The sequence below is a fragment of the Manis javanica genome, chromosome 11 (genome assembly GCF_040802235.1).
Source record: "Manis javanica isolate MJ-LG chromosome 11, MJ_LKY, whole genome shotgun sequence".
NCBI lineage: Eukaryota > Metazoa > Chordata > Mammalia > Pholidota > Manidae > Manis > Manis javanica.
In genome coordinates this window covers 59,677,941-59,692,299 of record NC_133166.1, presented here as the reverse complement: position 1 = coordinate 59,692,299, position 14,359 = coordinate 59,677,941, and the positions used below count along the sequence as shown (strand labels likewise).

Below are 14,359 nucleotides of genomic sequence, written 5' to 3'. Positions count from 1 at the left end.
CACCAAGGTTCCCTCATTATGCAAAGTTAACAGTGTTGAGGTTACTTGAAATCAGTTCCAGTTCCTATTAGAAGGCCATCCCTGCTATCTGCATTCTGATTAAATGACGTTGCCTGGAAATCACAGAAAGAGTCTACTCTGTTTCCTCCCCTTGCTCAGATCTCAGAAACACAGACTCAATTAAAGAGAGTTTCCTTATCAGTTTTCTGTGGGTCATTTTGGTTGAATGTATTAAACTCAAGTCATGCTGCAAACTGGAAGGCAGGAGCTCCAAGAGCTTCAGTGGGAACTGGGACTAGATGTATAAGACTTGCTCTGATATTTTAGGAAGTCTGAAATATACAGGAGTCAGAGCAATGATGGGTCAGGATTGTGAAGTAAAAAGAGAGTCTCACAGAGTAAGGCTTGCAGAGCAGAATTAGAAAAATCCTGATATGTCAGCATTTATTTTCCATAAAAAGCAGAGCCTAGTTCAGGACGTATTATTTTGCACTTTATTGAAATAATTTCTTAGTTGACTCTCAGGTCTTACAGTGCACCCTTTCCTATCCATACCCAGTATTATTGAAAATTTGCTTTTTCTTAAATATTCTTCCCATTGTTCTATTCCCTTCTAACAAAGGGGAAAAATCAAGTCCCTACCCATCTCATGACTTAAAACAGAATCTAAATTCTTTTGTCTGTTTTTCAAAGTCTGATGTTATTTATCCTACCTTCTCTCCCACTGGTTTTCAGTGTGTATTCTTACTGCAAGTCATCTGATGCCTCTTTCTGCCCTATGCCCATGTCTACTTTCATGTATTTCTCATCCACCACATGCCTGTTTTCCAACAGACTCTCTTCTCTCTCCCTTTCTCCTCACTATTATTGATGCCTGGGTTCTTGTTTACAGAGTCAAAGAATGAACTTAGCAAACAGTCAAGGTTGGAGAGCCAGGGAGTCTTCCACTGAGATATACAATGAGAAGACAGACAGAGCTCCTGACGTGATCCAGGAGGGGACAAGAAAGCCCGTAGTGGTGTGTTGTCTAAGGGTTTTATAGGCAGCTGAGAATTTGAAGGAACGTGAAAAAAGGCTTAGGGGTGTGGACTTGTTAAGTGGTTCCTGAATACTAAAATTAACTTAACACAAGAAATTTGCTTCTCTGATTTCTCCCTCAGATACTGGCGTCTTGGTCTAGGAGCATATCAAAAGGCTGCCTGCCCAGCCCCCAAGGTGGGCTGAGGTATTGTCTGTTTGCTAAAGAGTAAGTTTAAGAATCTTACTTCTTAACTTCCTGGGCATTAAAATGCAATCTTATCTTTAAAGTAGAATCCTTCCTGCCTTTTACTATGTTGTTTACAGCTGGGTCTGCATGCTAAATTAGTTGCCCAGTTTGCAAAATCACCTCATCAGATCTGAAGAAGGAAAGACATCACATAGGCCTGGACCTTTTAGCATGCTAAAGTGAATCTTACATATGATTACAAATGATTAGCATAATAAAAACATGTGCTACTCTTTTTTATCTGGGGAATATTAACTGATCTCACTGAATAATGACTTAATATTCAACAGTTTTAGTAGGGGTTTCCTTGCATGTAGTTACATTGCTTTGACTGTAAAATATCCTGCCTTGCTTTTTTCCAGAGGCCCTCACCCTATTCTGTCTAAGCCCATGGTCCCTGTCTCATTATTATGTCATCCTAAAATATGCTGTGCATTCTTCTCTAGCACTTTTTGCTGTATTAAAATTTCTGTTTACTTGCTTATGAATGCTACTACACTGTGAGAGTCTTGAAGGTAGACACTTGCTCCTAAGCGTCAAGAACTGAGCACTGTGCTTGACAGTAGGCACACAACAAATATTACTGAAGGAAAAAATGCCTATATTTTCCTCTATTTTGGAATAATAGACCTTTTGCTTGTCCAGATCTACATATCCTACTAAATGCCATGCCACATAACCTTTCCTGACTGTTCAAAACTGTTCTGTCTGAACACTAGACAACTCAAAATTATCCATACGATCATGTGCACACTCAGTCGCCTAGCTCCTGGGCCCTGCGTTATGAGGCTGTTGTTTATGTTAGGCTTGTCTCAGCACTGTGGTCAAATGATTAGTGGTGGGAGTTACTGAGTAGAAAGCATACCATCGTAGGTAAAATTCACACAGTATAAGTGAACATACTTAGAATCCTCTCTTATTAGAGCTGACTATAAAGATTCTCTTGCCCAGCACCCGACTATAAAATAACTCTCAGATCATTTAGTGCTTTGCCTGGGGATATATATGTATATGTGTGTAGTTTGGTTACTGTCTAGGAAATTAGGGTCTTATATTGTTTAATAATAAATAAGGAAGAAATTATTTGGTAAAACACTGCAAGGTGATTTGAAAACTTAATAGCTCTATATATGTGCTATTTATTCTCTGCAGATTCCCTTGCATGGCAATTTAAATTGCATGACTCATCACAAAAATCCATATGCCTTCTGGGTGCTCTTATTGGTTTGTTCTCAACGTATAAAGGCAATGATGACCTTGGCACAGGGCATTTCCTAAGGATTGATGAGCATTTGAGGGTTCATGGCTATCAACTCCTTCCAGCTTGTCATCCATCCAAAGGCAGCATGGGAAGCAAGGTCATGGACTGCATCCCCAACGCTCTGGAATCAAATCCTTCTCCACCTGCTTTGCCAAGGACTTACATTTAAGATGGGCTTGCTCGATTTTCTAAAATTTCTTTATCTATTTGCCCTGCCATGAACCTAAATAGAAAAATATATAAATATTGGTATATATATATATATATATATATATGCACACAACATATATGTGTGTGTGTGTGTGTGTGTGTAAAAAGACAGAATAAAAATTAACTGCTAGCCTTTGTAGACTGGTAGACTGATGGGAGAATGTCATGAGGAGAAAAATAATTTTTCATATTTTCCTTAAACATTATTTGAGACATTCAGCCACTTTTATTGATTTCCTTTTATTCCTTTTTTAAACTGAATGTCTAGAGAGAATCATTGTATTGGGCATCCTGAGAGGCTAAAACATATGTCCAATTTCTGCAATTTAACATATTCCAATGATATAATTTTTGTGTGTGGGGGGGGGGTGGGCAGATTCTTTCCAGAGTTTAGGTTGTATTCCAATCGAATGTTTTGTATCTTTTATTTCTGTTACACACTTACATTCATTAATATTAAGAAGGATGCTATTTTTCTCCTTTGGGATCAGTTATAACTACCCAAGATATTCTAAGAGACAGATAAACATTAACAAATCAATTATCATAGTGCATTTTCCTTTGTGAAGTAAACTATGGCAAAACGAAGGAACGTTCTGAGGAGAGAAGTTCCCACTTACCTCTGCTGAGGAAGCTCAGGACCCCATTTCCTCGTGAAGCATCCTGGTCCTTACATCGAGACAAACTCCTTAAAGAAATGGCGTGGAATGACAAACTGTCCCCTGTGTGCCAGTGTTTAAGGTCTGTGGTGAGAATCGTCATGAAGGGCGACCGTATTCCAAGACTTTCCTCCAGTAGACGTTTGTCTTGAAGAATTTATTCAAGACCTGGGTCTAGTCCTCAGTTTTTTACTCTCAGAAATTTGATTTTGGTAGCTCACCATGAAAAAGTTGTAGTCGCACTTACTAAACACAGAAGAAATAGATATGTAGAGCAGAATGACAATTTGTTAAATTACAGCTGAAACTATAACAGACCCTTCAAGCACTTCAGTCTGTCAAATCTCTTCATGTAGAACTTAAATCCTTTTGGAGTCATAAATCTATTTGAGAATGTGATGATAAAAAAATTGAATAATCTTCCTATAAAAATACACAACCACATTTTAATAAAAATTTGCATATAATTTCAAGAGATTCACAAATTGTTTGAAATCTATTCATGAACTTCTTAGGAACCTATGGGTTGAACTATGCATTTTCATGAAAAAACAAATATAATTAAATAAGGTGGTTGATGAGAAATCAAACTAAGTAAACTTAATTGCGTAATTCGAATTGCTTTAGCATCAGATTATAATTGTCTGATGTATCAATCATTCTTCAGAATTCAACTTCAACTGTCATTAAGATGAGAAAAATAATTACAAATGTTCGTACAGTGTTGACTATGTACCAGGCGCTGTTCTAAATCCTTCTTTATCTATTAACGTGTATCCTGACAATAATAAAGTACATAAATCAGAGTATCCAATCTCCAAGCAGTTTCACAGATGGGTCCGATGCACATTTGTATCTCTGATTTTTAAGAAAGTCTTTATTAAAAAGTTCGCTGAGTTATGCAAGTAGTTAGTAATCTACAACAATCAACTCTTCTTGAGTCCATTTCTTGCTTCTTTCTTTCCTTCCTTCTTTTTTCTTTCTCTCTCTCTCTCTTATATTTCTGTGTTTTTTGCCTTCTTTCATTTAATACACACATATTTAGTATATCCAGTGTGCCAGGTACTTTGGATGTTGTATTTAGGGTACACCTTATTGCTGGTAAGGATACATTTTTACCATATCTAATGTCCTCAATCACTCATTTACATGCTAATTTTTCGTAATCTATTTCACAATGTTTATGTTCTTCTTTCGAGGGAGTAGGGGAGGCAAGGAATAATTACTGAGCCTCCTCTTTACCATTTATACTAACTTGTGTACCATTTTAATACTTTTGGTTCATATATATGGGTCTTGTCAAAATAACATATTATTTATTATTATAAAATTAGCTTATCATTCCTGGCTCCTGACTATGAATTGAAATGTGAACTATATTCAGTAATGAAATTCATCAGATACTTACTGAATACCTCAATATCATCCAGTTTCTATCTTTAAGAAACTAGTGATTAAATAGGTTGAGTGCATTCCGAAGCATTTAGATTTGGTCGCAGATTTGATAAGTGTTATAGTCTTGGCATTACAGACACCTAGGGGGAGGACAGGTTAATACTGGTCAAGTAAGACTGAGGAAAGTAGAAAGGATTGATAGAAATGGCCATTGTAAAATTAGCCCTGAAGCTGGGTACAATTTTGAAAGAAAAATCAGAGTAGGACGTTCCAGGCCATGGGAAAAAACATTCCAGGAGCAAGACTCTGAAGAGGAAAAGTAGGAGGAGTATTCTTAGAATCAGAAACAGCCTGCAGCCTAGACTGTATTATGGAGAACAGTGGGAGATGGGTGGAAAAGCAGTGGGTACAGCATGGTGGAGGGTCTTACATGTCACACTAAGGCAATAGTTTTCAAGTGGACAAATGTGTCCCTCCAGGGGACCTCCAGGCGACATTTGCAAAAGTCTGGAAATACTGTAGATCATCACAGTTGGGGATGCTACTGGCATCTAGTGGGTAGAGGTAGTAAGGAATTTAGGCTTTATTCCCTAAGCACCAGGGAACTATTGGTGGGTTATGTTTTCTTGAATTGTGGTTGTCTGAGTCTGGGTGTGTTGTTATACTAAGTCTGCAAAGTGGTAGTTTGAAGATGCCTGAGGAAAAGTATAAAATGAAAATACCAGTTTTGGAGATAGGGAATAGCATGTATTAATCCCCTGAACCTGAGAAAAAAGGAAAAAAAACAAAAAGGAGGCGGGGGGCAGTAAAGCGAAGCTTTCATGAATTGGTAGGGCTCCAGACTTAAAAATATTGGTGCAAAGGAGAATGCAGGCAATGCTACAGACAGGCACACTTCTGATCATTGGAACAGTTTGATTTCATTTCCTGAAGAATGAAATATCAAACAGTATATGGAGCTTGAGCTTCTAAGCTTTTTTCTTTGGTTATTCATTTCACTAAACCAGCACAGCAAACATCTACCATGAAAATACAAACATATCCCTGAACATCTCAAATCCTACTCTTTAATTTGAGAAATGTGTCAGACATGTATATATCATTTCTTCATAAACACTTAACTTCAAAAGTGAATATGATCAAAAGGTTCATAAACAGCTAGAATCTTCATACCAGGTATGCTTATCTCTCCTGCATCATATGAGACTAAACAAATAGGAAAAAAATAAATTAATTTTATTTTTAGTCTTGCCAAGTTGTGAGCTATATATCTGGGTCTGTTTTCTAATAGGAAGTAGATTTGATTTTCTGTTGCTAAGGCATATTTGGAGCTGCCACCACCTGCCCTGATCCCTTGCCTGTTCTATCTTGTTCCTTTGGGTGATGGCAAAAGAACAGGAAAATCTTTTTCACCCATGGATTTTCTAATTAATAGTTCAAATGAGTTTTGGAAGCAGAAATGGGATGATCAAGAGTCTTTTACAATATAAAGGGGATTTGAAGACAGTCTGACTTTCTGCCTGTAGGAATTCTTGTTCTCTGCTCTAACAATGGTCTGATCCAGTGGCAGGACCCAAAAGCTGAATTAAACTTTCCTAGCTCTGAAGTACATTGAAGTGCCATGTGAACAAGCAAATCATGGAAACAACTTCTGGACCATGTACGCTGGAATTTTTGAGACAATCATGTTATTTTAGGCACATGCAGCAGAGGGCATTGTTTTGCCAATATTAAAACAGGGCTGCTTTTGACAAAAAGAGATAAAGAGAAAGAAATAGGGAAGGCGTTTTCCTCAAAAAAATAACATTAAAACTAAAAAATACTAAAGAGAGCAAGGAGACAATAAAGTGATTTTACATTTCATTGTTTCCAGTTTTAATCTGTAAGAAGAACTTCTATGAAAATAACCAAAAAGGGTACATGCATTGTTCTAGAAATTGATGTAATTCCCACTGTATGAGTTTTGGACTCTATTAGATGCTAGAGATAAATTGGTGAATATGACATCATTTAGGTTCTCGGTGAGCTTCGAGGCTTAACTGCATACAGTCTGACTCTGTCTCCATCATCCACGCATTCATTCTTCATTCACATGCTTCAACAAATGTGATGAAAACTTTTCAAGGTGGATACCACTGAATAGGGCAGACAAGCCTTTGTTTTGTGGAGCTTAACATTCCACTCTGATGGGACAGGAAGTAAGAAAACAAACATCTCAGTAACACAAGAAAAATATCAAATAATAATAAGTACTATGATGAAAATTAAATACAGTGATGTGATTAACTGTGATAGCTAGGTGATCAAGAAGGAATGTTTTGAGAAGTAAAATTTTAAAAGAAATCCTAAATGACAAGGAACACCAACCTTACAGAATCCAAAGGGCACTTGTTAACAGGCTGAAGGAACCCTAATGCAAAGGTCAAAAGCTTTGAGCATTCGAGGAATGAAGGAAGTCCAATATGGTTGAAGAGAGAAGGTAGGAGAGGTAGGCAGGTGTCAGACCATCATGTATTGGAAGACAAAACACTTTGCCCTTTGGTCTAAAAGTGTATGGAACTAGTAGGAGCATTTCAGCTGAAGAATGGCATGAGTGTATTTAAATTTCAAAAATTCACTCTCAGTGCTGTATGAATAATTAATTGTGGCAAGGCAATTGCAAAAATAGAGAAACTGTTAAGAATGTATTTCAGTGATCCAAATGAGAAATGAAGATTATTCAGTCTAGAAAGGGACAATGAGGAAAAGTACATGGATCCAGTAACATTTCAGTAGTAGAGTCAGATGCATAGTGTTGTGCTGGATGTGAAGGAAAAGAAAAGTCGAGGAAGTTCCTTACATTTTTGTGCTGGGAAACTGGCTGTGTGGCAGTGGCATTTATGGAGATGTAGGAACAGGTTTGGTGATTTGCTTTTAGTATATGCTATGCCATTTAAGTCATGTAAACCTCTCCATGTCTCATTGTTATTGTCACTTCCACTCAGGAAAGGGCAAATCAGAGAAGGCCAATTTACCAAAGATCAAACAATCAACAGCACTAAGCCAGTTCACCAAACCTCCTCATTTCATTGTAAATCTGGTTCTTTCTCCACTAGGTTTTGCTAAACTAGACTGGGGGGTCTTTCTATGTTTCAGCGGTGTCCCAAGTTGGAAGGATAGTGATGTCATCAGACAACCAAAACTGAATGTGTGTTTCATAGTCCTTTGTGTGCAATTTGCAGAGTAGACGTGAGTAGCACTACAGATCAGATGTCAGACATACCTCTTTCCAGACTTGCTCACCAGTTTCCATAATGATACCCAGCTCTCTCTCTGTACACTGATATGTTTTTAATGTGACTCTACACAAAACTAATCTTGCCTTCATGATATTTCATGCTCCATAGGATTTCAGCTAGGGCTGATTAATTTGAACCTATACACATCTCAGAAGTCAGATAAGCCTTCTATTTAGTTCCAAAGTAATGCTATGGGTGTCACTTATTGAAGTCATGTGACTTTTCTATCAACCTCTCCTCTCTCCAATGTCTTTTACACCCAAGAGCAGAGCTTTTCTGAAACAGTGCTATCATCATACCCCTTCTGGCTCAACAGGTTGGAGTTTCTTCTTAAGCTTTTAACTGAAGCAAATCCAAACTTTCTATGAGGTAAGCAGTGTCCCTCTATTGGGCGAACTGAACTATCTAAATTCTGCAGTGTAAGCCCTCTGTTTCCATGAGTCAGTTCTCTTTCATTTTGTTCTCCTCTTCTCTGCTTTTACCAGTAATTTTTTACTTCTTGTACCACCACCCTGCTTCACTGAAAGTTTATATTCCCTAAAAGACCTATCTAAAATCCTAGACCCTCTTTTTAGCACTTCCTCTGATTACCTATGACTTTTAATCATGCTTCATGGCAAGTGTAGAATACATTGATTTGTACTAGATAAATAATGTACAGTTTTGTTTATATATATATGTACTTGTTTAAAAATTGAAAAATAATACAAAAAAATTGTGTTATTGCTCCAACAATATCTTAAAGTTCCTGAAGGAATGGCCAAGTTTGCTTTTTTATAATCTTTATACTCTGTAGAATATAGTAACATGTTGGCCCCATGTTTTTACTTTTACTCCTTACTTTTCTTTTTTTGATATATATTTCTCTCTACTCATTACTTCTTCTCATCTAGTGATATTGTAATGTTGTTGGCTCTACACACTAAACGTGTCCTTTTAAGTCAAATAAGTCATCTGGAAAAATGAAAATGTAGACACACCTGTTTTTTCCTTTTTCTTCTTGAATCTCAATTTCTTAAAATTCCAACATTTTCTACAAACATTGAAAAATCAGTTGAGTTAGCCAAGGAGCTTCTAGCTGCCTTGACACGTTGAGTCCTTGGGTTACAGTCATTTAAATGTTGTATCATTTCTATTACATTTGCCTAGACGGTCAGCCTAGGCTTATTTACAAAAATTTTCTTTTATCTGAAAATCTACAGAACCATTTTTTCCTACATAAGAGGAGGAAGAAGCTTAACAGATTTGCAAAACTGGGTTTCAAGTGGGGAAAAAAAATGAACTATATGAGGAAACATTTGTAAAATAAATTTGATTTGGAGAGGTGAGCTATCTTTAGATTATGGTGTTAATTTGTTGTTCTTCCTTTCTCTTTGTATTCTAGCACTCTTTAAAATTTAAGGGGCAGTCCAGAGAAAAGACTGCAAAAGAAAGCCTTAGCAGGATGAGGGTAAGCCTCATCTCCTTTCTTGTAAACCAGTCATGTTGCCTTAGCACTCTGTTTCCTGGTAGGTCTCAGGTTTATGATTGTATAAGAAATGAAAATTTGCCTACTGTCTACTTCGTCTTTTCTTTGCTGTTGGTTTGGGGAAGGTGGAGGTAGCAATAGAAAAAGAGAGAGGGAGACAGACACGGACAGGGAGAAAGGAGAATGAGTATGAAAGTATCAGGGCACTTTGGCTGTAAGTTTCCAGAAAAAAAATTAACTTTATTTATATTGTAAGGAATTGATTATCTTACATAATAAGAAAATACAGAGAAAAGATAGTTACAGGATTCACTAATTCAGCTTTAATCAAATATGAAATAATTTCACATTAATAAAATATAAAAAATGCAAATTCTTGCCCTCTGTCTTTTTTCTTCCTCAGGATATCAGTTTTGTCACTAGGCTTCCTCTGCTCTTGGCCACAAGATGGCTGCAGCGACTCTAGGCAGTCAATTCTAACATCAGAAACAGTAAAGAACTACTTCTTTCCCACGTTTTTCTTATTAGTGGTAGGAAAAAGTTCCCAGAAACCCCTCAGCTGATATCTCCTCCCTTCTTACTTGCCAAATTGTGTCACACATCTTGATGTAGCCAGCGTCTGTGTCAGCTGAAATGAAACAACCTACATTTGTTTAAACAAGAGCTCAGTTAGACCACCACCTGTTTTTTGAATGTCCTGTAGACTAAAGATGTTTTTGAAATTTTAAATAGTTAAAAAAACTTAAAGAATAATATTTTGAGGTATGTGAAAATTATATGAAATTCAAATTTCAGTGTCCACAGCTTAACTGGAACACAGCCATGCCCGTTAACGTACCTTTTGTCTGCAGCTACTTTCAGCCTATAATGGCAGAGTAGAGTTGTAACAGGAAACCATGTGGTGGTCTGCAAAGCCTAAAATATATACTGCCTATTCTTTCACAGAAAATATTTTCCTAGTCCTCTCTTAAATCAAACTCTATTCACCCATCAGTGCTGGGTCAGCTTCTCCCAAATCAGATAATGCAGTTTTACGATTTACTTATTTATTTGTGTTTTGGATGGAAGTATATTTTTTTGAAGAAAATTTTCAAGGGGAAAAGTAAGGGAGTAGGATGTTGGGTGAGCAACAAATGCAGAGAGAGAGACAGAGAGATTGGGGTCAAGCACATGTTAAATGAATAACCTGTCTTCAGTGTTGTAAAAAAGCTGACTTCCAAAAATATCACCAACACAACCCATTGCCAAAACAAAGCTGGGTTCATGCTTAGTATGGTAAGAGAAAGCGCGATCTCACAAAGGTCCAGCTGAGAGTGTCCGTGAGTGGAGTGGTGAAGATTAGGCCAGAATTGGAAGTTAGGTTTTAGGAAGATATTTCAAAGTTGGAATTTGAGTATGGTTGGGCAAGAACTATGATACAGCAATCCAGGTATGATGAAAACAGTAAGGTGAAGCCAGAGATTCAAGGAATCTTCATGCACAGACCTCCATTAATGTTTTCCATAAAAGAGGTGATGAATTTTTGGGCAAATGCCTACAAAGACAATAAAACCAGGTGCTTTGGTGGGAGAGTCCCAGGAGAGGATAGAGATGTTAATAAAGATATTGAAAGTGCCATCACGTACTTGCGGGAAGGTAGAGCTTGGAAGTCTCAGTGTCCAGGCTTTGGTTTTCAGTATTTAGGGAGTTTTATTGTAGATAACCTAGGAACGTAAGCACGTGGCCTGTTTTGAGGCAACAGTGGTTGTGGAGAACTAAATGCGTCTTTCTCCTATCTCACATCAAATGGGTTTCAATGTCTAAACATGTTTTATGCTGACTTAGCAGTGAACCGTGCTAAATAAGGCATCTTTATTAGCTCTTCTCCTGTACGTAGTTCCAGTGAGTGCCTCTCAGTGCATGGACGCACAGGGAGGGAAAGGAGAAAGGTCTATTGACAAAGTCAGGATATACTGTGAGATAAGGCTGAAGTCTCATAGTTCAATTCAAAACCCACACAGATCCGTTTGCAAATAAATGCTGTCAGATGACATTGTAATGGATAGCACATACTTTTAAATTGATTTTCTTTTGATGTGATAAAAACATCTTATGAAAGAGATGTTGAAACATGGCTTTTGATGTAAAGTTACATAATTTAAATTTCAAAATAGAAAACCTTTTGTTGATAGTGGTTTATTCAATTCAGTGCATGTACCAAGCATTATTTGCTGTAGGTTATAAATTAGCTTTGAACCAGCTATAATTCATAAATTGTTACTTATGACTGATTTATAGGGAATCTCATTAATTGAAATAGCAACAAGACCTTGAAGTAAGCAAGAAGTAGAAAATAAAAACAGCCTGGGGATTGAAAAAGGAGGACACATATATTTTACAATTAATAGCTACAATAGCTATGTATAATACTTGCATATGTTTTACTCAAAGTATTTTTCTGACCATTCTGGTGAATCCTTACTATGATTTCAAACAATAGTTACTAGTGTTATTTCTATCTTATATATGAGGAAACTGAGTGTCCCATCACTTTATTTTTAATGTATATTAAATATTTATTACATATTGCATATTTTGAACCAGTAACTTTATATTTTTCCATATGTTTATTATGTGGCCATGCTAAGAAAAGCCTTTTGAGTAGGTAACACTGTTCAGGGGGAAAGTAAAGTGTAGAGAGGTGAACTTTCCCAGTTACTGGGTCATAAGGTCAAGAAGGAGTATAACTTTGGAAAGTCTTTACCAGAGCCTTATCTCTTGACCACTTGACATGTCTGCCTTTCCTATTTCATACTTTAAAGAGAAAAAGGTAGCAAATGGTAGAGTAAGGACCTATCTTCTTCACTTCTATGCTATTTCCAGCCAACCAGTCATTTCAGCCTGTGTTGCCAGAGACTCTAGGATTCTGTGGGGTGGGAAGTGGGAGGAGAAACGGAGGAGTAGAGCCCTAGGATCCAACCCCAAAACCATCAATCAGTTAACGTATCAGAGATTTTATGTCATTCTTTTTTTTTTTTTAATGCGCAATTACCTTAAGAAGTGTTACACTGGGGAGCGGGGAAGAGGAGAACATACATAAAAGTACACTAAATCATTTGAATGAAAAATTTTGCAATGTTTGTAATCACTGGAAATTTAAATAGTATTGTATTTAAAATAAAAATCTGCAAGAGATTTTAGGTCATGTTTAAATTTACAAAGAAAGATAGCTCCTAATCCAACTCAAAATGAGAAGCTACCAGTCACATTGTTGTGACTATATAAATGGACATCGGAATAGTCCTATAAAGCCATCAAGATTAATATGAAGAGCAAGACCCTGCTATTTAGTGATTGGTTGTTTAAAAATGTAGATTTTAGTATTATTTATGTATGGTGAGGCCAGCAAATCAGGAGACAATTGCCATTGAATAGATACATTTTTTTACTCAGTTCCCAAGAGGAAGGCGCACGCCATGTGACCCATACAGGGGCTGCTAAGGGAGGAAGCATCAGGGTCAGTCAGGCTGTAGAAGCAAGGGGCAGATGTGAGCAAAAGACTTTATCATGGTTTTTGAGGGAAAGCCAGGGGAGGCAGGGTAAGCAGGCTTAGGCTAGTATGAATAACTTCAGTCATTTCTGGGACATAGGACCTATCCCTAATTGCTGGTGTCTAGCCCTGGGATGATTAGGGCTGTGGAGTAGTGGCCCCAGTTTAAGAGCCCTTTGAAAACCTTATAAAGGAGGTGGTTGGGAGATAGACTTCAGAGTGTTTGGTTTGAATATGAAAAGAGTGCTTGTGGGTAAGTCCTTTACTACGTCTAGGAATTGGTTAGCCTTTGGAGAGGCAGTCTTTCTGAATCAGCAAGGCTGCAGATATCAAAACATCAGATAACACAGGAAATAAAAAGGCATGATAAATAAATTACTACACATCATTACACATGAGTTATAATTAGATATTAACTGTTTTGCACATTTCAACAGCCATTTTATTTAGTACCTAGGCACTATGCTAAGTACTATATTGGCAGCAAGCTAAGAAATGACCATCAGAAACAGCCTCACAGAGTTCACAGGCTGGTGGAGAAAGCAGACCCAGGGATAAATTATCATAGTACTGGAAGGTGAGAAGTCAACCTACAGCTAGAATAGCTCTAAGGAAAGAGCAAGTCTCCTCCCCAGGCTTTTCCATTTCCTGCCACAGGGTACTTTTTATTGTTCCCTGGGTGTACTAGCACCTTTCATTTGTCCTTGACTTGGCTGAAGCTGGTTCCTCTGCCTGAAATGCTCTTCTGTCCTTTCCTTACCATTTTCTTCTATAAAATCTAGATGTGCTGACCCTCCTCTTTGAAAACTTTGATTTACTGGCACAGATAGAGTTTCTCTGACATCAGTGCCCTTGTGCCAGTGTGGTCTGGTCTCAGCAATGTACCTATGTTATTACACTTCATCTGTTTGCTCATATGTCTTACCTTTTGAATTAATTCCCTCAGGTGTAAGGATTTATATTCTCCATCTTTATATGCCCAGTACTTGGCAAGATGTCTAAGGGTGACAATAAAAGCAGTATAATAATAATAATAATAATAATAATAATAACTACAGTGTCTAACATTATGGAGTTCTCATAATGTGGGAGGCATTATTCTAAGCCCTTCATCTGCATTAATTAATTTCATCCTCACAACAACTCTAAGGAGTGTGTAATATTTTCATTTCCATTTTCTAAGTGAGAAGTTTGAGCTATGTAAAGAGTAAGTAGCTTGACCAGGTAATAGGAAGTCCTAAGCTGGTGCCTTTTTAAATTGGAATGTGATGAGCCACCTTCCTACCTACATC

The 14,359-nt window shown here is 37.2% G+C and overlaps 1 protein-coding gene across 7 annotated transcripts in view; it reads left to right on the top strand.

Annotated features, from left to right (window-relative positions):
* The window catches only part of LRRC4C (leucine rich repeat containing 4C), a 752,614-nt gene that overhangs the window by 734,350 nt on the left and 3,905 nt on the right, over positions 1 to 14,359 (top strand). For 3 of the 7 annotated variants that reach the window (XM_073216430.1, XM_073216429.1, XM_073216431.1), the window contains one exon: positions 1,161 to 1,246. The exons of the other annotated variants lie outside the window; for them this stretch is intronic. The gene's annotated coding sequence lies outside the window, so the exon portion shown is untranslated. The remainder of the gene's footprint in view (positions 1 to 1,160; positions 1,247 to 14,359) is intronic. 7 annotated transcript variants of the gene reach the window in all.